Below are 27,890 nucleotides of genomic sequence, written 5' to 3'. Positions count from 1 at the left end.
CCACCACACCCGGCACTTTTCCCTGCAACCGCAGGAAGTGCTACACCTGCCCCCATACCTCCTCCCTCACCCCCATCCCAGGCCCCAAGAAGACTTTCCACATCAAGCAGATGTTCACCTGCACATCTGCCAATGTGGTATACTGCATCCGCTGTACCCGGTGTGGCTTCCTCTACATCGGGGAAACCAAGCGGAGACTCGGGGACCGCTTTGCAGAACACCTACGCTCGGTTCGCAATAAACAACTGCACCTCCCAGTCGCGAACCATTTCAACTCCCCCTCCCATTCCTCAGACGACATGTCCATCCTGGGCCTCCTGCAGTGCCACAACGATGCCACCCGAAGGTTGCAGGAACAGCAACTCATATTCCGCTTGGGAACCCTGCAGCCCAATGGTATCAATGTGGATTTCACAAGTTTCAAAATCTCCCCTCCCCCTACCGCATCCCAAAACCAGTCCAGCTCGTCCCTGCCTCCCTAACCTGTTCTTCCTCCCACCTATCCCCTCCTCCCACCTCAAGCCGCACCTCCATCTCCTACCGACCAACCTCATCCCGCCCCCTTTTCTGATGAAGGGTCTAGGCCCGAAACGTCAGCCTCTCTGCTCCTATGATGCTGCTTGGCCTGCTGTGTTCATCCAGCCCTGCACCTTGTTATCAAGATGGATACTTCAGTTCAGTACTGAAGGAGTACTATACTGTCAGAGGTACTGTCTTTTAATTGAGTCATTGAAGCTGTGAATCTCATCTGCCTGTTCAAATATAAGACAGTGCCATGGCACTATCTCAAAGATAGTTATTCCTAGTGAGCCAGGCAAATATTTATCACTCAATCAGTGTCACAAAAACCAATGATCAGATCATTATCATGTTACGCATTGGAAGAGTTTACATAAAAAAAGCTACTGTATTACCTGGAAAGCAACAATGACAACACTTCAGTGCTTTGAGACATCCAGTGGTCATATAAATGTTATTCTTTCTTTTTCTTCTTTAAACAACTACCTTAGCCAAGTATTGGAAGTCATTAAAGGAAAGAAAGACTTGCATTCACACATGACCTCAGCACTGCACTGTAGGGATTCTATGATTCTATGGCCTAAAGCATTTTTAGGCAAGTACTCCTTTTTACATGTAGTCACTGTTCTAATTCAAAACAACAGAATTTCAGTCTAATTTTACCTTCATTTGATTTCTTACAAAAAATGATCAAGTATCCTTCCTGATTCTTTCCCCCCTCCTTTTCCCAATAGTACTAAGATCAAATGTTGTATGTCTACTACAGTATGGCCAAACAAGGCACAGAGCTCCAAGGCTTAATTGTTTACCATCTGAAAATCAATTCTAGTAAAGCTCCTTTATGGGTGCCAGTTTCCAACACAAGCATATCATCGCTGTACTTTCAGTCAGCAGAGCCATAATTCAAGCTGTTGGTACGCCAGCCAAACAGTCCACCTTTTGCTTCTAGATCTGCTTGAGTCTATTGTAAACAAACAGCATATGATTCATATTTCCAAACATAGAACAAGAATCCTTTTGAATGAAACTGGATAGAAAAGGGAAAGTTTTCTAACTGCAGTTCACTCCAGTAGGACCAGGCTCAGAACTTGTTTGAAGTGAATTTTGTTACTTGTGAGTCCTTTCTCTGTGGTCAGTTCATTGTCATGATTATGTATAGTTCTATGTATCATATTTGGATCTGTGTTTTCAGGGAGAACAGGAGTGAAAACAAAATACTGCTGGGCAAGTGAAACTTAAAGCGACATGGAAAAGTCAAGGGAAGTGCCGAAAATGGAGGGACACGAAAATGTTTTTGCAGTCTTTTGGAAAGCTCCAGAGGTCATTTCAGATCATTGAAGGCCTTTGCCAAGGAAGAAGAGGGAGGGTGTTAAGAGGTGCCACTAGAAATGAATAGATTGAAGTATGAGTCTACATGTAAGTAATAGAACAGTTCGGGTTTGGTTGCCAGGAGGCAATGAGGAAAATGGGCTCATTTCACACTACACACCAATATCCCCAGAAGTCAGCATTGTCATATTCATAAATAGAGATGGAAAGCATGTCTGTGGCTGATGTTGACCAGGACTATCACTGCCAGTGTAATGTAGTGGTGCATGTTGACGTAGTATGTCCTTGTGTCAGATGGCATTGTACTACTGATTTGCCTTGCAAAATCAGTTCCTTACGGTCATTGACAGGTAGGTGCCCCCATACCAAAAGATTACAGTTAGTGGCATATTGGCAGGTATACCCAATCCACGTAACCACAAAGAAAGCTAGACTAAATACCTTAGGAACTGAAGTTTTCATTTGCACTTCACTTTTGTCGAAGTGGCTGTTGTTTTGTTTGTTCATAGAATGTGAGCAGCATTTGTTGGCATCCCTAATTGTCCTGGTAAGCTGCCTTCTGGAAATGCTGCAGTCCTTGGGATATAGGTATGCTCACAGTGCTATTAGGAAGGGAGTTCCAGGGTTTTGGCCCAGCATTTCTCGTGCAGTTCTGCCTGTAGACAGAGAAATGAGGGTACCAGTAATTTTTTACACAGGACCACTTGGTGTGAGCTTATGTGTCCGCCCTTCTGGTTTCTTCTGCTCTTCCTCCAGAAAGCTAAGACTGGGGAGGTAAAAGTGAGACACCTCCTTGAGGAAACCAGTCAGTGGCAGTGGAACTGCAGAGGGGATAATTAAAGGCAGCGGTGTAATTGGCATGCAGGCTTTTAAATCAAAAGAAAAACAGAACCGATGTTGAAAAAGCCTGAAACCCTGAACAGAATGAAGTGCTGTCATTTAATGAACTTCTGTGCACCACTGAGTCAACAGCAATGCTAGCCCATTTTACAAAGGTGAAAGTATCAGGATAACATTCAGAACCTGCTTGCAGGACTAAACCAGATCGTTGTCATATTGGCTGAAGTTCCCTCCTGCTTCAGCTGGCTTGTTTTGCTCCCCACCCCCATTGATATTCATCTGGAGAATCCAGAGAGTGAAGCTTAATGTCATGGATCTCTGCCCAACCTTTGGATCAGATTCACCCAATCTGTGCCTGAACTTCCATCAAACCTGAATTGGAATTGGCATTACCACCCTGATCTTAACTGATTCAAAACACATTTACAACATTTTGAATGCGGTTTAGGTATGCCACCTCAGTAGCCACTGAACCATGGTTTTCCACTCATTAATGTAAAAAGGTGTCAATTCTTTGGTGATTCAGGAGCAGAGAACCCTGGCAAAATATTCTCACGTACATGTAAATGATGGAGATGATTTCATACCTACAATAGCTTTCCTTTGAATTGCTCGAGCAATTGCTTTAGACTGGCTGGACACTGAGCCTGAATAATGTGATGTTACACTGACCCATTTACACTGAGCAATTAACATATTAGTATTCAGAAGACAGACACCGGGTCATTAGTTTACTGATTAAATGCAAAGCATTTGTAGGAAATGCAAACTTAAAAGAAAATGATCCTTCTTATACAGTTAATAGAGCAGATTTCCATAGAAATGACTGGAATGCGGATACAGGGATCTATTTAAGTCTACATTTAAAGAGCTTTTACATTACAAAATAGGGGCCCAAGAGCAAACAGACTATTCCTCTGCTGCTGGCTGCACTCAGAAATAAAACTCTCTATTTTTCTGCTATTCTTGATAACTAATATCAGACCCCCAGGTTTGCTTCTGTCTGGAATTTAATGTGCAATGCAAGGACAGTGGAAATTCTAATAGGAGAGAATGTGTTGAAGTTTTGCACTCTTGAGTTGGCACAATGGCATGGAAGTGCCTCTAGATAAAGTAAGACTAGCAGGTAAGGATCCCAGAGAAAGAAAATAATAGGCTATTAAACTGGAAGATTCAATAATGCACTGACATCAAAAGCACATCAATACCCGGTGCTCCCCACATCTATCACTTTACAATTTGGGTGTAAATCTAATGTGCTGGACTTCACCATATACAGTCGCACTGTAAAAGGGCAGGGTTCAAAGTAACTACTTCGGAATTTACTAAAGGACTCTGTGTTGTCAGCGACTAAGCAGATAGAAATTCCATTTTGTGTGTGTCCAAGGTGGGTAAGTGTGCAATGGGCTATCCTCCCAGCATTGTTGAATTGTGCGGTGCCCATTTTTTATGGAAAATGTGCTCAGAAAGGCCCAATTTCAGACACTAGTATCCTGCAGTCCAATAACATTGGAAACACACCATATAGAAACATGCTAATCATGTTCCTGACAGCCCTTGAGACATGCTATGTCCTTGGATCCTTGAATATACAATCAAGGGGATTAATGATTATTTTGGGGCTCAAACTGGAAATTGGCTTACCCTAAAAGAAGCTGGCCTCAGACCAGATAGACTTTTGGCCTAATGTATGGTCCTTAAAGGGACTGTTAGACGCTGCCTTGAAAAAGGGATCACCCGTAATGTCCTTCCCACTGACTGACCACAATAAGCCCCTACCTACATCCACCTACCTATATCTCACCTGCGCTCCCCCCCACCCCCCCCCCCAACCTTCTCTATTTATGTCTGGAATCCCCTCCCCCTCCCCAGTCCTGATGAAGGGTTTCAGTCTGAAACATAGACTTTCCTGCTCCTCAGATGCTGTTTGACCTGCTGTGCTTTTCCAGCTCTACATTTATGACTCTTCCTTAAATGGAATTGGAGAAGGATTCAGATTACATAGGTCTTGCACCATTTTAGATGGTTCTAATACAGAAAATACTAGTATGAAATTAGATTGATAATGTTATTGCTAATTTTGTAATTTTTTTTTCAACACTGCATTATTTCCCGCTTACTAGAGAAACAAAGTGAAAAGTATTTTTCCTCATTTCTGAGTTCGTCTTTTGATTTTTACTCATAGTTGTTGCTAATACTCATTTTTGGTATGTGTGATTTTAACTTACATTTTTGTTCATTGTCATTACAGGGCAAAAGATTTGCTGAAGTTACCATTTTAGGTCGATAAATTTCATTATACTCCATTGTAAGTCTGAGTGCATCAATCAAGTCATTCTACCAAGTTAGAAGCTGGATATAACGGGGACTATATCATTCACTGGAATACAACACTTTTATTTTGTGACCATGGTTGAAAAGCAGCCCATTTTCATGATCTGTGATTCTCCCTGCTGGCTGTGAGGATTCTAAGTGTAATGTGTTTGGCAGTCTCATGCAGAGAAGCCACAGGAATAGCGAAATGCCAAAATGGCACACAGGGCTGCTTTTCTAAAATTGGAGTAAAGGCGCCTGTTTGACGTTTCATCAAGGGACATTAACTCCTTAGCTAAACCATGGTATGTCTGCTCTAAGAGAGATTGACATGAGGGGAATTTTTACTTTCTGCCTTCTGTTTTTTTCTCATTCATTCCTGGGGAGCAAAATTTATTACCTATCCCTAATTTCTGTTCAGAAGGTGGTGGTGAAACATCATCTCGAAACACTGTGGTCTTTGTGGTGTAGGGAGGGAGTTCCAGGATTTTGACCCAACAAAAGTGAAAGAATAGCGATATAGTTCTAAGTCAGGATGATGAGTGACTTCGAGAGGGACTTGCATATACACATGTGCATTTGCTGCCGTTGTCCTCTGAGCAGATAGAGGTCAGAGGTTTGGAAGATGCTTTCAAAGTTAACTGATTCTATATTGAATTGAATCTTATCAAATGCTGGATGTTGACACTCTATTGGTGTTGCATGTGAAAAATGAAAAAAACATCACGCCTTGCATTCATCATTTTGAAGAGCAGAAAAGCTCACCAAAAACATCCATCAATTAAAATTAGAGATTGGACAATATCTCGGATTTGAAGGCTGCAGTCCTGCTGCATCCATCATGGTAGTATGATTGGCTGAGAGGAATGTATCAATTTAGAATAATATTTTCATATCTTTCTCTTCTGAAAACAGGAAAGGAACTGCATGCCTGCACCTCATCCAAACAAATTCCAAAATGATTCCAAGAAGACATGAACGTTCCATCTCTGTGGACAGATGTGAACTGGTATTATCCACTATGTTGTTCACTGGTTAGCACCGAATGAGAGAAGATGTTATTTCAACTTACATTTGACAGTGGCATGATTTTGAATGTGACTGATTGGGAGCTTATCTGTTATGTTTAATGATTCATTTTTAACATCAGGAAGATTCTACCTGAGGTTCTCTCTGTTTTCTAATGCTGTTTGAAACGTATCAAGGCAGAATGCAGCGTGCCGCCATCTTGTATGCTGCCAAGACGAATACTTTGCTCCATCAGTCATTTTTGGCTTCCAAGGCATAAATTCCTGATGACATGGATCTTTTCAACATCAGCCAAATCCTTATTTGTTTTAGTAACCGGGGTTGCTTCACTGAGGTGGGCCCGACCGGAGCCTCACAGATCATTCTGACTCCAAGTTAAATTTGTGCTGGCTCTGGGAGCCAGAGAGCAAAGATTGTGGAATTGGCTCCCAGTTAATGATTGCTTTTTGATGTTCCTGTCTAGTGCATTCCTGGAAGCATTGAACTGTCTTATGTTGACCAGCTTCAGATCTGTCCCTCTCCTTGACCAACTTTTTGAAAGGAATGGTACTGCAACAGAAATTTAGTGTATTGAAATAACATTTGAAGAATGATACCTCTTCTACAGGCACCTACTGTTAGCTTTTCTTTCAATGTTCCGATCAGACTGGGCTCTACTTGTTCACACACCCAATGGCATTTTGGCACCCACAGGGTCTTTGGTTATAGCCTTGGATGATTATTCCCAAGTAGAAACCTGAGTAAAAGAAGTCTGTGGTGCAGTTAAATCCACTTGTAGAGGGATTTGGAAAAGGTGTGGGTGAACACCTACTCATCAAAGTGAATGGATCCAGGATCTGTCAAGATGTGTGGAATTAGCTGCACCGGTGACCGGATTGTTAAAAGTGGTAATATTTGGGAGGAACTCAGACTTCACACACCTCTGATTACTCCTCAATGTGACCAGCTGCAGGTGTCTGTGTGGACAATGGTTGAGGGTGGAATCAACTTTGGGTGCTTTTCACGATGCATGAATCTTTTCTGACATGTTGCTGTTTGTTAATACAAAGAATAACCACTTTGCTGAAGTATACAAGGATGGCCAGCATCCATGGTATAGTATCCTATTGTAAGAAACTTCAGAAGAGAAGGACAAGATAATGAAATAAAATGACTCAATAAGGATGGGGCGATTTGAAAGCAAGTTAAAGATGGTACTGAATCTTGGGTCATCATTTTGGTATCAGAATCACAGCCTATACTCAGAGTAGAAAATAACTTCCCAAATGAGAGCAAAGCCAGCAATCTCTAATGCAAATTACACCTCCTATCATAAGAGATAGTAAGAACTGCCAATTGCTGAAGTCAGAGAAAACACAGTGTGGAGCTGGAGGAACGTAGCAGGCCAGGCAGCATCAGGGGAGCAGGAAAGTTGACGTTTCGGGTCAGGACATTTCTGAAGAAGGGTCCCAATCCAAAAGTCAACTTTCCTGCTCCTCTGATACTGCCTGGCCTGCTGTGCTCCTCCAGCTCCACACGGTGTTATCTCCTATTATAGGAATTGTGCAACAGTAAAAATGGGCATTCCACTCATCTGGGATTAGCCCTATTCTTACTGAAAGACTTTGACTCATTTTGTCCACAAAGCCCTCCTAAACATTAACATTGTGCAAACCAAACTAAAGCTGTGACTGAATTCTGCATAGTTTTCCCACACACTTTGGAATTTTATCTTGTGCAATCTGTTATTGCCTGAACACCACTAACCCTGATAACAAGCAGAGGGGAGGGTATAATACAGAAAAAAAACAGGAAGCAGAATCTGGCTATCTGACAATTAGGGGTAACTCTGAATTTATGTGTGGAATTAACATTCTGATCCTTAATTGAGCAAATAGTACAGATAAAAATATGAAATGCAGATTGGTTCCTTTCTAATCCTGTTTTTGTCTTAACGCATCTTTAAGTGGAATTATGTATTCGTAACATTATTATGAATCAAAGTCCGACAGAATCTTATTAGCAACTATAATCAGAAGTTGCTGGACATACTAAGCCGGTCTGGCAGCATCTGTGGGAAGAGAAACAGAGTTAATGTTTACTGTTTTTCCATTAGTATTTTGTAAGGCTTGTTATCTTTCCCATTGTGAATGGCTAGTCATCACTTCAGTGCCATTTGTCCGTTGTTGCATTTATCAACATGTGCTTTACTGAGGCATGCACAGTCTAGCAAGTGAATAGATAATGACATAATTAACTGAGTTTATTTGGTTAACTGTGAGAATAGCTAAATCTGCACTGATAATCAGCTGTGGTCCCACACTAACTTGCATTTTTAACAGCTCCATTAAAGTTGGATCGAATAACTTCCTCTAAGTAACAATAGGACAGACACACTGGACTGCCCCTGCATCATTAAAGTGAAAAGCAAACAAAAGCACCCCATTTTAAAAAGATCTCAACCAATTAGGAACTAAACTTTGAAATGTAAGGAAGTTATAAAATTAAGTAACAATATTATTAATGATGCCAACTGTCTCCTGCAGTCCTTTCTAGGAAAGACCCAAATGACTAGAAGATATTGCCTGTTCCTTCTCCAAGGCTGTCTACGTATGGACAAGACAGCAAGGGAGGCAACCAGCCAGAGAGACCAGCTGCATGATGATACTGTGAAAAGATGAGCAGTTCTGTTCTGGTCACAGGTTATGGCACAAAACTAGCACTATGTATTGATTGGCACTATAAAAGACAAACATTAAGTTGCATAAAGTGGTGAGCATTGCTGTCCAGCAGTGCAATGTTCTGATATAGCTGCTTTATCATAGGTGTCAGTGGTCTGATTAGTATGTTTGTAGGTGACATGAAAATTGGTGGATTTGTGGGTAGTGAAGAAGGATACAGTGGGATATGGACCAGTTGGATAGTTGGACTGAAAAACAGCAGGTCAAGTTTAATCTGGACAAGTGTGAGAATGCATTTTGAGAGACCAAATGCAAGAGGAAAGTACACAGTAAATGGCAGGACTTTTAGGAGCATCGATATACAGCGGAATCTTGGGGTTCAAATCCTCTCTAAAAGTGGCAACGTGCGTAAATAAGGTGATAAAGAAGGTGTACAGTTTGCTTGCCTTTATTGGTCGGGGCACTGAGAATAAAAGTTGGCACATCATATTGCAGCTGTATAAAACTTTAGTTAGATCACATTTGGAGTATTGTGCACAGTTCTGGTCACCACACCATAAGAAGGATGTGGAGGCTTTGGAGAGGATGTAAAAGAGGTTTACCAGGACGCTGCCTGGATTGGAGTGTATCAGCTATTAGGAGAGATTGGACAAACTTGGACCGTTTTCTGTAGAGTGTCAGAGGTTGAGCGGTCACCTGATAGAAGTATACAACATTTGTAAGACATGGATAGCATGGCTGGTCAGAGTCTTTTTCCCAGGTAGAAATGTCAAATATTAGGGGGCATAGGTCTAAGATGAGAAGGGGAAAAGTTTAAAGGAGATGTGCAAGACAAGTTTTGTTTTACACAGAGGGCAGTATATGCCTGGAATGCACTGCCAGGGGAGGTGTAGAAGCAAATATGTTAGCAATGTTTAAGAGGAATTTAGACAGACCTATGAGTAGGCAGGGAATAGAGGGATACAGATCTTGTGTGGGCAGATGGGATTAGTTTAGAATGGCATCATGGTTGGCACAAACATAGTGGACTGAAGGGCTTGTCCTGTGTTGTAGTGTTCTATGGTCTTTGATGCTTGCCAAAAGCATAAAAGATGGTGTAAGGGGGTCCTAATGTCAAGATAAACCTTGCTGGATGTCTTGTACAATTTTGCCACAAATCCCGCCATAGCTCACATCACTCAGACACTGAGAACATGCAACCTGTAGTCTGGCTTCTGTGCTTACTGATATTATTGTATATTATACACACGTATAGACTCACTAAGGACACTGCACTGACTCCTTTACACAGAGACAGTGACTGAATTTGAGATGGGACCTTAATACTGGAATGTCACTAACTTCATCAGAGATAAAGGCCTGTTTTATCTGGTTTTGATACCAGAGTACAAGATCTCCATTTTACCCTTCAAAGAATTGGAAACCTTTTTTCATACAATGGTCAAGGATGCATACAGCAGCAGTGTCTACCATCTGTAAGATGCAGAAATTCTCCAAGACTCCTTAGACAGCACCTTCCAAACCTAAGTCCACTACCATTTACAAGGACAAAGGTAAGAGATACATAGGAACACAAGATCCTCCCCCACGCTGCTCACCATCCTGACATGAAAGCAAATTGTCATTCCTTCAGTGTTGCTAAGTAAAAGTCCTGGACCTCCTTGCCTAAGGGTTCTACCTGCAGCAAATGGGTTGTAACGATTGAAGAAGTTTGACAGCACTTTCTTGAGGGCAAATAGAGATGGGCAGCAAATACATGCCCTGCTAATGATGACCACAACCCATGAATTAACAAAATAAATAGAAATATTGTGTTTATATATTCAGACAGTGCCTTGGCAAGTCACATTATATCATAGAATCACAGAGTCATTATAACAAGAAAAGACAAATAGGTCCTTTTACAGTAATAACAGCTTGGCACGCTGCAGAGTGCTATTTGATATCATGATTGGCTATGTATCATCTGTCATAGATGTGTGGTACTGTTTGACATAAAATCTTCAGAATCCAAGTGGGCATCTTGCAAGATAAGGTTTTATATGCAGCTCAGCTATTTCTTTGTAGGACTTGACCAATGCTCACTATAATATCATATGACCCAGCCTGGAAACAACAATGTTGTACCTTTCCATGAACTCATGTGTTTATACGAAACCATCAAACTCGTATATTTAATTCTAGTTCAAGCTGAGATAACTGTCTGATCCTTTTGATCAATTTCCTGCACCACTTTTGCCCTTCTTTCCAACTATGTATCCTGTACATGTGGTTAAGTGGTGAGGCAATGGGAGAGAAGAACTGGGTGGATCTGTCTCTTCAACATGAAAGCTGCTGATGAGGTAAACTGTTGCCTAGAGGAGTAGGCACTGATGAAGGAGCCGAAAGGTCGTGATTTTAAATAAACCTATTGGACTATAACCTGGTGTTGTGTGACTTCTGACTACAGGAGTAGGACATAGATTTAACATAGCTATTGAAAAACCTTGGCAAGTCATGTTACGTCACAGAATCACAGTGTTTTTACAGGTGGAAGGAGGCCATTCAACCCGTTGTGACTACACCAGCTCTGCAAATTACCTTTCACATAATGTCATTTTCCAGGTCTTCTCCCTAAAAGTCCGAACACTGTTCCTTTTCAGATTAAAGTCCAATCCCCTTTTGAATGCTTCAGTTGAACCCAGCTCCATCACGCTCAGCCAGAGCATTCCAGTCTTTGACTATTTGGTGTATGAGAAAGTTATTTTGTTCTCTTCGGAGAAGAGCAGGCACTTAAAATCATGAGAAGCCTGGACTAAACGGATAGGGAGAAGCTTTCCCCACCTGCTGGAAAGACTAAAAAATAGAGAATTGGGAATTGACAAATGAAATCATGGCAGTGGGTGGAAAAGCTTTTTTCCCACAGCAAGTGATTTGGATCTAAAATGCACTGCTGGAGAGTATGGCTGACACTAGGTCAATGGAGACTTTCAAAAGGAAGTTGCCAATTACTTTAAAGCTGTTCCCCCTAATTCTCAGTGCCTTCACAAATGGGAATCCATTGTTTGTCTACGCTGTCCAGACCATCCATGACTCAAAATATCTCAATCAGATTTCCTGACAGCCCTCTCTTCTCCAAAGTAAACAATCTTAACTTTTCTAATCAATCTTCACAATTGGAGTTCCTCATACCCAATATCATCTCGTAAATTGCTTCTACACTTCCTCCAGTGTTGTCTATTAATACCTAAAATGAAGCAGTGAGGATGTTATGCATTTCTTTTTTCTTTGTCTTTGCACCTTTTCTAAAGGATAAAATGACAGAACCAACCAACTGTGAGCAGGGATAACAAGGTGTAGAGCTGGATGAACACAGCAGGCCAAGCAGCATCAGAGGAGCAGGAAACCTTTTGATAAATAAATTGACCTTCTTCTAAGTGTTTGTTTCTCTCTTCATTATCAGAGTGTCTAATACCACCACTCTCCTTTTTTTACCCATTTCCCTAAGAAAGATTGGAAAAAACTAATGCTTTATCCTTAAGTGGCGGTAACCGTGTTAAGGAGTGTAATTTTAAATTAACTCATCCAGCAGGTGATTGGTGTGAATGAATCAGCTTTTGATCTACATCTCATTGATTTTCTTCAATAATAAAATTGGGCAGGGTATGGAAGTGAGACTTGATCCAGTTGCATCAAAGTCCTGCCAAGTGCGCTATGTTGAAATGTTCTTCTACACGTTACAGTTGTTTTTAAAGCAGCAAACAAAATCTTCAGTAATGTAGGTAAGGTTAATCTACAGCACAACTTCAAAGTAAGGCAAGGCACTAGATCAAAGATGATAGATTAAAAGAGATAAGGAGACAGTTTAAAACATGTCAGGCTCATGCAGAATGATCAACACTTCAAATAGTCTTGAGTAATGTAACAAAAGTGTTAGACTTATTCAAGCCACAAATCAATGATATAATGGGAGGAAATGAGGATGTTCTTGGACATGCAACCCAGAGGCCCATCTCTTGGAGAAAGGAGTTCAAATCTCACTATGGCAGCTGGGGGATTAAAATCCGATTCATCAAATAAAGCCATAATAAAAGATTAATTTTAGTAACAATGATTATGCAATTACTGGGTTACAACAAAAAAATCCACCTGGTTCACTAACATCCTTAAGGAAATCTGCTGCCCTCAACTGGTCTGGCTGATTTTCCAGATTCACGATAATGTGATTTAGTCTGACAGCCCTCTGTAATGGCCTAACAGTCCATTGAAATTGCTGCATAGAAGTCCTAGATATTTTCAAAGATGTTATGACAGACCTCTAGAGCAGATGGGACCTGAACCCAGGCCTCCTGAACCAGAGGTTGGGACACTGCCTTTGCTCCAGGAGAGCCCTGTTCTAAGTTACAGGGAATCAAAGATGCTCACTGTCACTTTATTGAATTGCACATTAAATGCTGCCAGTGATGTGTATTTCCTCTAAACAAATAAAAAGGAAGTGGTCTAAGTTGAAGAAAGTAAAATAGAATATAGGTGAGTGAGTTAAAATGTGCTCAACAGCCTCCCTGATTTGGATCAGCAAGGGAAAATGCTTATTTTCAGCAAGTGACTATTCTGTGATATGAACATTGTCAAACCACAAGTTATAAGAGCAGAATTAGGCCATTTGGCCCACCGAGTATGCTCCACCATTGTTAGTCATAACGGTCCAATAATCAATCATTCATCAAGGATTGATTCAATTCTGTGGGTTGGTTTATTTTAAACAGTGAAACATATGATAAATTATGAAACAGACATTACAGCAAACCAACTGAATTCTGTTAGTGTAGCTTGCATGCTCAAAGCAGACTAATAGTCAGGCAGTCACAACATTGTATACACACAGCACATGGAGTCCTTAAAGGCAAAGTCTCTTAAAGGCAAGGTACACATAAAACACTCATTTGACCTTCTTTCTATTCTCATTATCACAAGCATTTTTATTAGTTTACAGGTATCTGCTTTCCCCTGATTTTTTCTATGTCCTGTAATATGAAAACCCTGAACTGCTGATATAACTGATTTATTTTTACCTGTATGTTTGTTATTTTATGAGAATATATATGAAATCAGATTGGCTACTTTTGAGCTTGCCAGCTTGATCTTTATGGGAAAACAAGGGTTAGTTAAAATAAAGAGAGATAACAAGGTGTAGAGCTGGATGAACACAGCAGGCCAAGCAGCATCATAGGAGCAGGAAGGCTGACGTTTCGGGCCTAGACCCTTCATCGCAAAGGACCTCTTAGGTAAAATAAATATAGTTTTAGCTAACTCATCTGTGAAAGCAAGCATATAAACAGGAATGAACTCCTAAAACAGGATAGGTGAGTTAAATTAGGTGAGTTAAAGCCCTGTACTTATAAAAGTCAGAAAACTTTCCAATAGTATGAATATTTACAATGATTGAAACACTGACATAATGGGGCTCATTCAGGACAATGTGAAACTTCTTCTGTTTTCATGGGGTCAACATTTTGGTCAGGAGAGCAGGGAACCTTGAAACAGTGTTAAGGATCTACGGGGGTGATGCTTATCAACCATGTTGGATGCCTGGGTGTCATATGAGACCGCCTTTGACCACCCATAGAGCTGGCCATGCGAGGAGCAAACAATCCTGTTTGCCAAAAATTCTGAACACATGCGCGGAAGGGTATAAATAAGTTTTTGTCCTTTGGCCTTCACTGTGCTGCCAGACGTTGGCCAACAAATTAGAGGTTATTTCTTTTCCCTGAGCATCAGATCAATGATCCAGGTGTGAGCAAGGACTAGGTCATTGTGAGTATTGTTCAGTGAATGTATAACTCTTTTGTCCCCTTGGTTGAGTCAAAGCAGAGCTGGAGGGAAATGCTAGCATTTTTGTGGGGATGCTTGTGTGAAAGACAGCAGTAGTTTTTTTTTGTGTGGATTGGATTAATGAGATTGAGGGCCATGGCCAGGGATTGTGTGGAAAATTCAATTTTGTGGACAAACTGTTGACTTCATAGTTAAAAGTAAGACAGGGAGTTGGATCAAAGAGAACTGTTGACTTGTAGTCTAAAAGGTAAAACATAAACTGGATTGGCAGCGTTTAGCCTCTGTGGGGCATTTATGAAATGAAGACACAACTGAATTGAAAAAAATCAATCTGTAAGCTTTGTTTTTCACTGATGGGTCATGTATTATCCTGTTCATCTGATCAACTGTCAGTGTATCGTTCATATCCTTCTGATTTTGAAATAATTAGTTCGAAAATTTCATAATCCTTTGCAGTGCAATTATGTATTCCATTCAAACTAGATCCGTTGCAACAATTCAAGTGTTAAAGATCCTGTGGGTGTCAACCACTGCACAGCTATACATCTTGAGGTGCTACTCATTGAAAGCAGAGGACTTATTAAGGCCAGAAACTACAGTCAGAACTCAAATCATTGGTTAGTACTGAGTGTTCCAAGATGGTTCGTTCCCTATTCCAGCAAATCAACCAATTCCACAGAGTATTTGGAAAAGGATTATTAGTTATTTCACAGCTCTTCCCAGTTTAAATGTAACATACTTACATTGTTCTCCACTGGAGTGATAAAACTGCTCCCTATATGGATCCATTACTGATAGTGAGGACGTTTTTGCCTGGACTTGGAATGGATTCACATTTGAATTGGCCCTTGTTTGATGTTGGAGTGGATTTCTTGGCCTATTGCTTTAGGTTGTTGAAACAGGCAGTGTAATGTAGCCAAATAGATATGTTTCTTTAGATAAAAGTGAATACACTGAGAAAGCTGGGCTGATTTGTTAAAGTTTCATGAGCTTATGGGGTTTAATGGCCTTTTCCTATTCCAGAAAATCTTTTTTTTTTATCATTTTCAGTCTATTTCTCTGGTCTCACCATTTCTTGTCACTTATTTCAACTCCTGTGACATTTTCTGCAGCCTCTTATATCTGTAGAATATCTTTCACTGTAAAACATGACTATCATGAGACGAAAGACAATTTCAGCCATCATTGTGCATCAGTAAGTCTGTAATGCACAAATGTTTTAGAATGACACAGCAGTATTTTTCTTATAGTGCTAACAACTATATTAAGTAGATCTAATTTGCATAATTCATGTATCATTCCTCGCTTTTAGCACAATAAAAGCACAATTAAGATTGTTGCTTTTTATTATTTTCATAAATGACTGAGATCTGGGTGCGAAGTAATAGTTCACAGGTTTGCAGATGACACAGAACTTTTTGAGAGATAGCCAAGGTGGTACGATGCCTCAGTAGTTATACCTGCTGCCTCACAGCGCAGGGACCCAGGCTTGATACCACCCTTGAGCAACTGTCTGTGTGGAGTTTGCACATTCATTCTGTGTCTGCATGGGTTTCCTCCAGGTGCTCTGGTTTCCCCCACAGTCCAAAGATATGCAAGTTAGGTGGATTGGTCATGTGAATTGTCCAGAGATGTGCAGGCTATGTGGGTTAGCCATGAGAAATATGCAGGGTTACAGGGATGTGGTGGGTCTGGGTAGGATGTTCATTGGAGGGTCAGTGTGGACTCGATGGGCCATATGGCCTGCTTCCACACTGTAGGGATTCTACGATTCTATGACTTGGGTCACCTGAAAGTAGATTGTATTGTGCTGGGGACCGGGACAAACTCTGACAGGTGGTCTTTTACGTAAATATGTGAGTTGGGGCAAGATCAATACAAAAAATATGCACATTTTTTGTCTTTTTTTTATATCCAGAAGTGTTCTTAAACACAACTGAATTTTTTCCATCACCAAATCACCCGTGCTCAAAGTGTGCTTATTTGTTACTTGGTACTGATTTAAGATCAGTTGAGAGAGAAATGGGTCTTGCACATAACTCTCCAAAGATTCATGACCAATGTGGAGAAACCTTAGCCAAAGCAAACAGACTATTACTTTCCATAAATAAAACCATTCAAGATAAAACAATACATACTATCTGTACAAGTCTTTAGTTAGACTGCATTTGGAATTCTGCTTCTGGTCCAGTATCTGGTGCCTCTCATTGTGGCTGATGTAGGAGCTTTGGAAAAAAAGCCCTGTAAGAGCTCGTCGTTGTGTTTCTGCTGTCTTTCCTGGTTCTTCCAATTCTGATTTTGTTGTATACCTCTTTCCAAACACAGATTGGCTCCTATCTTTTATTTGTGTTGTTCCAGCTGATACATAGCACTATGGGGTAACTAACCACATCCTAGACACATATTATCAATATTAGTTTTTCTCCTCCAAGTCAGAAAATGCATGGTTTAGATGCAGGCTAACATTATTGATTTCTCAGTTCAGGAGTGTGTTTACGCCAATCTTCCTGCTTTCATTTGTCCCTAAGATGCCTGCCACTGCAGTCTCCTTTCTCTGTCTGTATCAGAGCTGCCCGTCACTCATGTTCTTCAGTTTCAGCCATTAGGCAGTCTGTCACTCCCATCCCCTTCCCTCAGTCAGTCCCAGGGCTGCCTATCACTCCACCGCCCTGCTTCAGTCAGTTCCAAACTACAAAGCATGAACAAATCACGACTAGTTGTAACATCTTTAGGCAGAATGCTGCAGCCCAAGCAGTAATACTTGGCTTGCATCTACATTCGACAGCAAAGAGGAAAACAAGGCCCCCCACTGTGTATATTCATTAGAAGCCTTTGAAATGAAATTTTTAAATAAAGCAAGGTGTAAGATCGCTGCCCTTTATTAGGTGACGCTCACACCAAACACTGCACAGGATAAGCCCCACATCTGAATGGCTCTTGCTGGAGGCCCTAAGGTGTGAGGGGGCCACGATGGGCGTAATAATACACTGGGCAGGTTCAGCAGTGTATTTTAGTTTGCTTCCTCAAGGATTGGTTATTTACATACATCCCTTAATTACCATCTGTGCACCCAGCGGCACTCTCTCTACAAAGCGAATGTTTCCATCTGTTGACACTGCTCTCTTACAGCGATCCAAATTTTTCCCATCTCTGTGTCTTGGCAATGAATGTCTTATCCTTTTTTTTAATTTTGTTTGTTTGCCCAGAGCTCATCTGGGAAACATTTGTTAATTTCTTTTCCCAGTGAGCTTGAATCATGGAAAAAATGTAAGGTACAGAAAAAATGGCCAATTCTGCTTTCAAATAATGCTGATTTCTTTTTGGATATTCTTCATTTTAAAATTAATTCAACTATTGCAATAATAGTTCTTATTAGCTTGCTATTATGTGAGTCTTAATGATTAATATGTACTGGCAACTTCCATTTCATGAATACTATCAGCCTTTCATCTCTATCTTTTATAAATATTTTGGAGAACAGAAATAAAAACATCTGCAGCTCCTTTTTATGTTTAAGTTGATCAAGATAATGACCTGTGTGCAAATATGTGAGAGCAGGCTTGAGTTATATTGATCTCATCTGGGCTGCAGTTAGACTGTTACAATCAGACTCAGTGCTGAAGTAAGGGAGAGAGAATATTAGTGAAGGTTCCTGCCTGTTGATCACTAACAACACGAAATTTTATTGGAAAGATGTCTGTATATGTGGCATCTATTGAGAACAGAGATGGGCTTGACTGGCATGCCTTTCATGATCAAATATCTTCCCTCTCTGTCTTAGGCAATCACTCAAGAATAAAGATGACTTGCTTCCACTGCGTATTGAGCAGTTCTGAGATGGCTGAAATGTCCATTACAGGATCTGAAATTTTGCCCCATGCAGGGCAGGTGCACTTGAGAGTGGGTAAATGAGGTGTCTGGAGGTTTTGGCAATCTTTCTGCCCCATGATTTCACCTTTGCATTTTTTTCTCAATGATGCCTTCTTATGCATTTTTTGCCTTCCTGAATGATCCTTTTCCATTTTGTTAGATCATAAGCCAGGAACTCCGATAAGTTAGTAAGGATCTTGACCTTTTCAAGGAGGTTTTGAGGACATTCCCAAAGCATTTCATCCTGAGAGTCTCCTGTCAGAACTGAGTTATGAGTAAAGCGAAAGTAGAGATGATCAAATATCCAAATGACACTCGCCACTCAGCGGCATCTGAGATCAATGTTACTTGGCTGAGACACTTAAGGACCTGAAGGATGAAGCTGAGCATGGGGAAAAGCAGTCAGATAAAAGAAGAGAAAAAGTTGCATGAGCACTCCGAAATTAAAAACTAATTTTAATGTTACCTTTCCCAAAATTTTGTTTTGAAATTTCATGTGGGAACTGGTAGGAACAATAACTGAGTTACCACTTTGACAGAGCAGATTGTTTGCCCAGATCAAGCAATCAATTTCTTTTATTCAGTTATGGCACATGGGCATTGCAAGCTCACTCAGCATTTATTGTCTAACACTAGATGCTCTTGGTAAAATGGTTTTGAGGTGTCTTCTTGAACCGCTGCACTCCATTTGGTGTAGGTGCGCTTAACAATACTTTTATGGATGGAGTTCTAGAATTTTGATCCAGTGACAGTGATAAATTTCCAAGTCAGGATAGTGAGTTGCTTGGAGAAGAATTTGCAGGTAGTGGTGTTCCATGTATTAGCTGCCCTTGTCCTTCTAGATGGAAGTGTTCAAAGGTTTGGAAGGTGTTGTCTAAGAAGGTTTGGTGAATTTCTGCAGTGCATCTTGTAGTTGGTACACATTAGGGGTACTGATTGTTGATGGTGGAGGGGAAGGATATTTGTGGGCTACTTTGTCCTGGATGGTGTCAAGCTTTTTGAATGTTGTTGGAGCTGCATCCATCCAAACAAATTGTGAGTGTTCTTTCACATTCCTGACTAGGTGCCCAGTTAATGGTGGACAGGCTTTGAATTGAATATGATCGTGATATGATATTGCTTTTATATTATTGAGTTCCTATTATCCAAAATTGTATTATCAGGAAAATCAACAATTCAGTGGAAAAATCTTGTCTACAGTAATCTATTTTCTTCCAGGCATCAAACACATGAAAACAAACGAAAGTCTAATTGTTTCCTCTTAGTTTCTTAGCCTGGCGAAGGTGCCGAAATTTATTAATATCTATCAATCTTCAAATACTTCCTAGATAGTTCCTCCTCAACCAGTTCAGAGATGTTATTACACACCTCTGGATCAGGTGGAAGTTAAGGCTGGGCATGCTTGCTTAGGGGTAGGGTCATTACTACTACACGTTCTACTTGATCTGTAAAGAAATCAGACTCTAAAATATCTCAAGGTGTACCTGTCTAGAGCAAGGACATCTGTGCCATTGAAACAAGTTTAAGATGACTCATAATGATACAACTGTTGTTATAAACCTCTTTGCTCCAGTTCACCAACAATAACGCTAAGGTAATCCTCAAATAATTCTCATGGCTTTAAACAGCATCATTTTCATCAATTGAACCTTTGATTACTTTATTCTTCAGCTTCATTCTTCAGGCTCTTAAAACTTTATTGTACAGACTCGCTATTTCTTCTAGATCTACCAGTGGTTTGAAACACTTACACCTCACAGAACAACTCTAAATGTTCAAAACCAAATTGATATATCATTAAAACCAACACCATTGGTCAGATCGCAATCTTTTTAAAAGGCAACGCTGTTTTATGCGTGCCAACACTTAACAAGGAATCTGGGCAATTTAATTAAACATCAGAGGCTGTGGATCACAGAGAAAGAAAGACTATTACAATCATGGCTCAGGATTAAATGGCTTGTTTTCCACTCAAGTGATTTGAGTTTCACACTATAGATGATTTTCCAGTTGGTCATACTCATTGAAAATCAGTTATTCCTGGACCATGATCATGATATAACATCCATTTGATTAATTTTAAATTACACTATTCTGTGTAACATGCTGTAAAAGCAATAAAAAGAGGTTTTACTGAGATGTGTGATGCAAAGGGATTATATTAGTAAAATATGATTTCGCATGTATTTAACCATTGTGTATTTGTTCATTAGATTTACTTCTTGACTGTTCACATCTTAACACATTGACTCAACTACAGACTTGCTCCATTGATCTGTGGAATTCTCCTCCCCAGGGAGCAGTGGATGCTGGGTCATTGTATTCCAAATTGAATCTATTCAAAATGCAGATCTGGTTTCCAAATTATTGGAAAGATGTTATTGGACCTTTTTTTTATTACAGCTAAAATTTCAAATCCTAATCAGTTCAATTTAAAACTTAGAAGATTAGGCACAAGTGGGTAAGTCAAGGGAATCCTTTTATCATGAGTGATCGATCTTATATTCCCTGTTGCTCACATGTGCTTGCTGACTCCATCCACGATGACTCTCCTCCTTCAATCCATCTCACCACCAGCTAACTCATCCCTGCCCTAATGATCTCTCTACCTAAACCACCCTGTCACTCTCTCTTTCTGTTCAAAAGCCTTGTCCAAATGCTTTTCTCGGTCTATCTTTAATAACCACCCCTAATGTAAAAGGCTCAAGACCCATCTGCTTTCTTTTACTTTGACAAGGATTGGACTATTTCTCTAAATCAAAGGTAGTGTAGAAACATTGTTGTCATTGTAAAATCCTATTACCAGAGAAGAAATGGAGACAAGCAATATAATTTGATAAGAATTCCATATATTTTTGCAGGGAGAATTATGGTTAGCAAATCTAACAAAAAGAAAAGCTTGGTTTATGGGGCCTTATTTATTTCCATTCTCTGAAAATGCTTACCTGTTAAAACATTGTATGTTGTAATCTGTGTTTTCCATAGGCATTTGCTCAGCCAAATTACTGAACAAGAGAGTTCAGTGTTATGTAAAGTCAATGTTGAATTCTTTTTATGAAGGCAGCCTTGAGAACTGCTGCTCAGAGCTTTTCAAAGGTAGCAAATCTGTCATGTTCCTGGTAATATAAATGGCCACTAATATGCAGATCATCTAATAAATTGATGTTTGTATTGTATTAACTACTCTGCTTAAGTATGTGCCTCGATAAGTGTGTAAAACATTATAGAAGATCAGGTAGATGCATAACAAGGACTGCACTGTGTTTGCAAAATACTTTATATTACCTCTGATAAGCAGATAAAGATTGTGGGAAATTGACACCTAGCATGAGTACAACATGCCAGCACAATTACCTGCACAAAGAGATACAAGAGCCAGCACACAGTTTTGAAGAGGCAGTTCCATTTTTTATGATAGTTTCCCATGGGAAAGCTGCCTCTCAATAACATCTTACAGCTTAATTTCAGGAGTCTGTAAATCTTGGAGGCATATTGTATGCTATAAGATAGTGAATAAATGCCATTACGCAGATGAGGAGCTCCACAGCTCAGGAAAGGTACCTCAATAGATATGATGTCACATTTCTTAACTCAGCAAAATTCTTCCACTCTCGGAAGATTAAGCAAGCAGGTGTGATCTGGAAGAGGGTCAGCCACACTGAAATGAGCCAGGAGAGGGTGAAACACGCTGGCATAAATTGAGAATTCAGCAAGCATCCTCCAATCAGTGGACACTGAAGTCAGCACGCTGGCATGAGCAAGAATTTAGTCTTTTACCTTGGCATTGTTAGGGATGAATGTAGCATCTTGGCATGATCTTAGCTCGAGCTGGAGAAACCGGAACAAGCTGGGAGCTCATCAAATAACTCAGGACAAACTGAGAGCGAGTCAAACACCTGCTATAAGCAAGGAGGGGATTAAACACTTTCAGCATGAAATGGGAGTGAATCCAACGGTAGAATGTGGAAAGCCAAGGTTTAAATATTGTACATTGTGCAGTCAGGAATATGTCAGTTACAATCTTCAGACCAGGGTGCAACCAAAGCCAGTACAGTCATTTTTCAAAGTTGCTCAGATAATCATGTTAAAGTTCAGTACAGTACAATTATACTGTTTTCCATATTATAAAAAGTAATAATTTAAGTGGGACACACTGCAAACATCACAACAGCATAAGCAATCAACTATGTATCTATAACATTAAAGAAAGATTGAAACTGAGAAACCTAGATACTTGACGCAATATGTGAAGGACTTATGTGAGCCATCATAAACAGGAAGAATGAAGCGCAAGCATTTATAGTGGCCACCTCAATCCCTGTATTCCTTCTTAACTGGTAAGTCATTGTCACAATATTCCATTATTTATGTAGAAACAAACTAGATCTCTTCTCTAGACTTGTTTAATATTTGTACATAGGAAGTGGTGTCACTGGATGCCACCAGATAATATTGCCCATCCCTAATTAGCTCCAGTCTATTCTGACCAATAAAATCCTCTTGCATAACTGACAAAAGATCAATTGCACCTACAGGAATTTTGGCTTCAATAACCTGGGAATTGGGCTTTGGTAAATGATGGGCACATGAGGGATATAGTTCATGCCCTTTGCAACAGAATGGTCTCTCCAGATCTTGAACTTAATGATCAGCATCACTGCCAGCATCACAGCAGCCTGAAGTGTTGTCAGGGAATATGAAGACCTGGGGGTTCGTTCCAAGCATTACAAAGTTTCGATTGGGAGAAGACGGGAGATTACTGTGAAGCCAGGACCAGTGACAACGTGAAGGGTGGGATTGTCGAGGCGTAAAAATGCAGGTCAGGTCCTTGAACGTGAATACGCATTGTGACTAATGCAGCTGTTTCAGACATTGTTGAAGGACACCCTAACTTTGTCCTTCCCAATAGCAGGCAATTCATTCCCAGCCAGGAACTTGCACAGACTTCCTGTGCCCCTGTTGGTCCCTGTGGGGACCAATTTCCAGGCCAATGTGTTGGGGCCGGTGTCATGGTGTGATGTTAGGTTGCAGAAAGATGACCTGACGTTGAAGTTTCTCTCCTCTCTTAAGCAGTGAGTCAGTTTGGTTTTGAGTGTGCAGCAATGTCATTTTCAAAGTTGCTCAGATAATCATCTCAAAGTACAGCCTGACTAGGAGTATTCAATGAGATGCAGAGTCTGGTATGCTCAGACCTCACTGATGCCTACTGATGAATGTTAGAATGCTGGGTACAGACTGCACTGTCAGGCTATAACTCACTCGCACCTATTTCCATTTTTATTTTTCACTTGTGTGAATTATCTCTCCACTGGGGAGGAGAGAAATCATTCACTCCTGTAAAATAAATAGAGCTCCTGGCGATTGTAACAGGTTTACTGGGAGTTATAGTGGCTCTTACCACCCCTCTTAAAACAGTATTTGCTGACTGCTGCTTTTGACCAGAGGAGTGTCAGTTTTTAAAGCTTTACTATAAAAACTCAAATGAATTCTTCTGTCTGTAGCTGAATTTTCAGTGAGGTTTACTTTATACTTGGAAGAAAATCACCCACAGCAAACGAGGCTGCAATCACATCAAGAGGTTCAGGTGACATCAATCTATTCTATATATAAAGCATCTGAGCATTTTGATTAGATTCCAGCTTGTAATTCATTCCCAAACATACTTTATTTCTATATATAAACCACACCAACCCTTCAACCAGATTCCGGTCTATTCTTGCTCATGGTATCTATTATTTGATATATAAACCATCCAAACATCCCAATTGCATTCCAGTCTGTAACTCATGACCAGGTCTCTATTATTCAGCATAAACTATCTCAACAGCTCAATCATATTCCAGCCTGTAATGCACTCCTGCATATTTGGTATTCTATACATTATATCATCCAATCCCTTTTATTGGATAATACTTCTTCCGTTCCTCGCCATCACAGTGCCTATTTTTAAACCATTCAAAACCATCAATCGGTTTTCAGAACTGATTAATTGAATCAAATAAAAGTAAAGTTGCCTTAGCAGTTACTTCCTGACCTTTGCTTCTTCCTGCCTATTCTCTGCATTTTAACTTCCTCGTCCGTTTTGTGCTATATCGTTGCTCCCTCCCACAATCTTTTCTCTATTTTCCCAGAAGTCATCGGTTGTTTCCACAGAGCCAGACAGTCTGACTATAGGCACTGCTGTAAGAACCTCTGGCTTTGTACAATTATGCAGGGATCATGTCTGCTGAATTTTAGTTGCTGCAGGTAGGAAGAATGACAGGCATCAGGAACGTAAGAAATGGAGCAGGTTGTTTGATCCACAAAACTTGCGCTACAGTTTTGTCAGTCCAGAAACATCTATTGTTTCTCATCTGAGTGTCCTTTGGCTTTCCTCAAAGTGCCATAATGTCATTGCAACAACAACCTGCATTGATATAACACTTGCAGCATAGTAAAATTTTACATGGACGCTTTTCAAAGTTATTCAGACAAAATTAAGCACTGAGCTATCTAATCAGATATGAGGACAAAAACTTAACCAAAAAGATTAAAGAGTGGCTGAAAGGAGGAGAGACAGAGAGAGAGAGAGAGAGAGGGAAGAGACAACATGACGGGGAGCTTTAGGGATGGAATTCCAGAGCTTAGGACCTCGGCAGCTAAAGATGTGGTGGAGTGATGAGATTAGGTGATGTACAAGAGGCCAGAATTGAAGGAGTAGAAAGATTTATCAAAGCAATTAAATATTACTCTGTTCACTGTACGTTGAAAGATTTTTGGATACTCGTCTTTGTGCTTTGTTCATCAGATCCTGTAATACACTGAAAGAGGTCATAAACTCAGGATGCCACCAAGAATAGAAAATTTACAGTACAAGCCTGGGAGTCAGTTACCAAAGCAGTTGTCAGATATTTGGTGTTAAAAATTCATATGTTATTTCTTTGCTTAAATGAGGCCATGGAGGTCATGAACAGGTCCTAATCAATTTTTCCCAGTTTATTTTCAGTGTATGTGCTGGTGCAGCAGCAAACATTATATTCTATGACTTTCTTGAAGCAAATCTTTCACCAATTGCATTGCATTGATAACAATGTGTTTCATATCAATTCTTTGTGTATGGAATAACCATGAATATCCGGGCGTAGAAAGATGTTGTTTGTCCCATGATATGTATGCCAGGACAACCTAATCAGGTCCCATTTCCCTATTCTTTCCTTTAAAGTGTATCACAGCATCATTGGTATTTTCCTTGATTTCATACAAGGCTTTGCAGACTTACTTTTGGGGTTTATCAGAATGGTCTACAACTGTCCCTTGACAAACTGCGTGTTTAGCTACACTACATTTAATGCTACTGGGTGAAGAGCTTTGTCCATTGGGAAACAAAAATTACATTATCTGTTCAATACGACCTCAGTTTCAGTCGTTATAAAAGACAACCATGCTAGAACACCAGTGACTAATTTTATGGTTTACTTAAAGATTGATTCAGGTGGACATTGGGTGTAAAATCAAGAAAATGTTTCTCTATTATGCTTCTGTTCTGCTTACAGCATAAAAGGAGATGGGTAGGTCTGTAATCAACTCTGTGGTCGTAGTTTGGTTGCATCTGGGATTAGGATTGATACAGACAGCAGGAGGCCTAGATATTGGTAAACGTTACCTTTTATTATGGTCTTTGAACGAAAAACTGGACAGGACTTCTTTATGGAAACATATCCTGGTAAGTGAGGCTGAGGGGTGACCTTATACAGGTTTATAAAACCATGAGGGCAATGAATAGGGTGAATAGCCAAGGTCTCTTTCCCTGATTGGGGGAAACCCAAAACTAGAGACCATAGGTTTAAGTTGAGAGGGGAAAGATTTAAAAAGGAGGGTGGTGCCTGCATGGAACGAGAAGTGGTGGAGGCAGGTACAATTACAACATTTAAAAGTCAACTTGATGGGTATATGAATAGGAAGATTTTAGAGGTATATGGGCCAAATGTTGGCAAATGGGACGAGGGCAGATTGGGATGTGTGGTTGGTTCAGATGAATTGGACGGAAGGGTCTGTTTCTGCTCCGTATGAGTCTGTGACTTTAAGTCTACTGATGATGTATATAAACTTATTTACACATTAACATTAACCCGTTACATTACCACAGGCAGAAAAAAAATTCTCTTGTTGAATTGAAGTAATGAGGTATTGTATTTTGGGCAACATACAGACCTATTCATCAATTGAAGTAGCACTGATCCCATGTGCCAAGAATTACCTAACTTGTACATTTATTAATGTTATTTTGCTGTTATAAAGCAATTTGAAGTTTCTGGCATTACAAAGAGAAAGCTGCATTGTTACTGCTGATGCTGCATGCAGCTCCTCCTGCTGGGAGATCTGCTGTCAAGGTTTGAGACATTTGTTTGTCTTGCATTCAATGCCATCATCATCCAACTACTCCCAAGTTCAACTGCTCTTTCTGCTGCCTCTAGGTCGCCCTCTTGAAGAGCTCTCTGTCGCCTTTCAACACTGAGCAAATCACCAAATTAAATAGTGACATTTTCATTCCTGAATGTGACTTTTTAGAGTTCTTTCTGCATCCAGTTTCAAGTACATCTTCATTTGCTCTAGATCTGTATGTGGGCTATTCAGCATTCATCTTCGCATCCACATATCAAAGGCCTCTACTTTTTCCCAAGATCATTACTTATTGTCCAGATTTCTGAAGCATACAGGAAAGCCAGTTGAAGCAACTTTTTCACTATCATTGATCACTTCAAACACTTGGGAGCTCAAATTAGGAGCAAGGATGGATGTCGGACAGAACTTCCAGACCCAGAAGGTAAAGCAGTCATAGAATGGATTATTGAAGAACATTGCAGCAGACCTTATAAATCGGTTCATGAAGCAGTTAGTTGTTTTTTATTGAGAAATAAACGAGCGAGATGTTTGAGGTGTGTGGGTGTGGGGGCGGAGGGGTCACAATGGCAAGTGGGTGGGGAGAGATGAGATGTGGGGGTGGGGAAGGGTGAGCAGTAATGAATGGGTCGGGAGAGACGAGGTGGGTGGTGGGTGGGAAGGGGTAAGCAATGGTGAGTGGGTGGGGAGAGACGAAGTGGGGGGGGGGGTGGGGAAGTACTGGATGCGTTGAGTGAGGTTGAACTGTCAAGAAGGAATATGATAGTTGCATCAAATTTGTTTCCTTCTCAATAAATCACTTTTTTGTAGATATTTTTGTATCTTAAAATGGTTGTACCAAATAGTAAATAAAGGGATAAGTTGTAAGATAAGAATAAAGATAAGAAATAAAATGTAGACATTGAGATTTATCATAGATACAACCCATTTAGTGTGTGTCAATGTTTATATGTGTGTAGTGTTGAGCACTAGGATCCCATCTACAGTTGGGTGTATTATTGGAACAATGCACTGCTTTTCAATTCAATTCAACATACTTCATTTTCTTTATGGAAAAGAAAAAAAAGAATTACTCAGCAATATAGAAAACATGTTGATACAATGTGCAGCACAAACTTCAGATCCAAAGAGAAGAAAAAG

This window comes from Rhincodon typus, chromosome 24 (assembly GCF_021869965.1).
Source record: "Rhincodon typus isolate 14 chromosome 24, sRhiTyp1.1, whole genome shotgun sequence".
In the NCBI taxonomy this organism is placed as follows: domain Eukaryota; kingdom Metazoa; phylum Chordata; class Chondrichthyes; order Orectolobiformes; family Rhincodontidae; genus Rhincodon; species Rhincodon typus.
Note: the sequence above shows the minus strand (reverse complement) of the source record.